The following is a 1,693-nucleotide window of genomic DNA, read 5'->3' on the forward strand; positions in this document are numbered from 1 at the left end:
ATGTGCAATAATATAATCATATAAATAAATTGTAAATTATAAATTTAATAGATATATAATAGATTATCAATAAATAAAAAGCAAAATCAATGTAGTGTTTTCAAATACTTTTTCAAAGTCACTGTAGAAAAGGCCTACACAGGTACCCAGCGCCTCTGCCCTCGCGGCCCCGCCCCGGGCCTCCCGCGGGGCTGTAATGACATAAGCAACTTTTCTCCAGCACCCCCCGCCCCGTCTTGGTATGGCCTGTCCTGCGCTCGACTTTCCACCCCCGTCTCTCTGCTTTCAGGTTGCTTCATCCCCCGTCTACACTGGGGTGGTGCTTAGCCGGCGCCAGACCGACCCTCGACTTCGGAGAGGTAGCGCGGTACCTTTGGGTGCTTCCGCCTCCGCTTCTCCGGCTGCTTCTGCCTCCTCGGCCTCCTCGCCCGCCGCGGGAACCCGAGACACCAGTCTATGCCCCGCCCCTAACACCGTTCGCGATATGTCCACCCCGGCTCGCCGGCGCCTCATGCGGGACTTCAAGAGGTTGCAGGAGGATCCTCCAGCCGGAGTCAGCGGGGCTCCGTCCGAGAACAATAATGGTGTGGAACGCGGTCATTTTGGGGCCTGAAGGGACCCCATTTGAGGATGGAACATTTAAACTTACAATAGAATTCACTGAAGAATATCCAAATAAGGCACCTACAGTTAGATTTGTCTCTTTAAGATGTTCCATCCAAATGTCTATGCAGATGGTAATATATGTCTGGATATACTTCAGAACCGTTGGAGTCCAACCTATGATGTGTCTTCGATTCTAACATCCATACAGTCTCTATTGGATGAACCCAATCCCGATAGTCCAGCAAACAACCAGGCTGCTCAGCTGTACCAGGAGAACAATCGGGAATATGAAAAGCGTGTTTCTGCAATAGTAGAACAAAGCTGGCGTGATTGTTGACCCCGGGTACAGTTAAAGAAGAAGCTGGCCATAAGAAAAATATATATTGATGTGTTTGTCACCTCCCTACTCTTGTCATTACATTTACTTTATTAAAAGCAAAATAGCTGTTAAAAAAAAAAAGGCCTACACATTATTTTAAAAAACAAATTAGGTTAAAATTTACAAATTCTTTCACTTTATATATATATATGTGTGTGTATATATGTGTGTGTGTGTATGCATATATATATTCACATATATATGATATGTATATATATGCGTATATATATGCACACACACACACACATATCTATATACACATGCACACACTTATTTTCTTCATTTGCCAACGCCAATTTTTAAATTAACTATACTTGGGTTTATCTCTTTGTTGTGCACACCATTAATAGCCTCAGTACTGAAATGTTAGTTCTTTACTATTCCCTAAGGCAACAAGATGCTGTAATTATTTTGTGAATCATTTCATCTTTAATTAATTTGTGTTGTCTCTTACATTAAAATTTAGTAGTGATAAGGCTGAATTGGAGTTTCTGTTTATAGGTTTTGTAAGCAGAGCTTTCACTCACAATTTTCTGATTAATTAAATGAAATATTATTAGGTAATGATTCATATGCTGGAAAAAATAAAGTTCTATCCAAATATAACTGCTACTCTTTAAAAGTATATTGCAATTTATTATTATTGCCATTTTACAGGAATGACAAGCTTTGATTCCATTCACTATGTTATCTTTAAAAATAGACCAG

The 1,693-nt window shown here is 40.4% G+C and overlaps 1 pseudogene; it reads left to right on the forward strand.

The window, feature by feature from the left end:
* The first annotated feature begins 319 nt into the window (after positions 1-319).
* LOC108290111 lies at positions 320-1,055 on the forward strand (annotated as a pseudogene).
* Positions 1,056-1,693: the final 638 nt, after the last annotated feature.

Source organism: Cebus imitator, unplaced genomic scaffold, assembly GCF_001604975.1.
Source record: "Cebus imitator isolate Cc_AM_T3 unplaced genomic scaffold, Cebus_imitator-1.0 Scaffold423, whole genome shotgun sequence".
NCBI lineage: Eukaryota > Metazoa > Chordata > Mammalia > Primates > Cebidae > Cebus > Cebus imitator.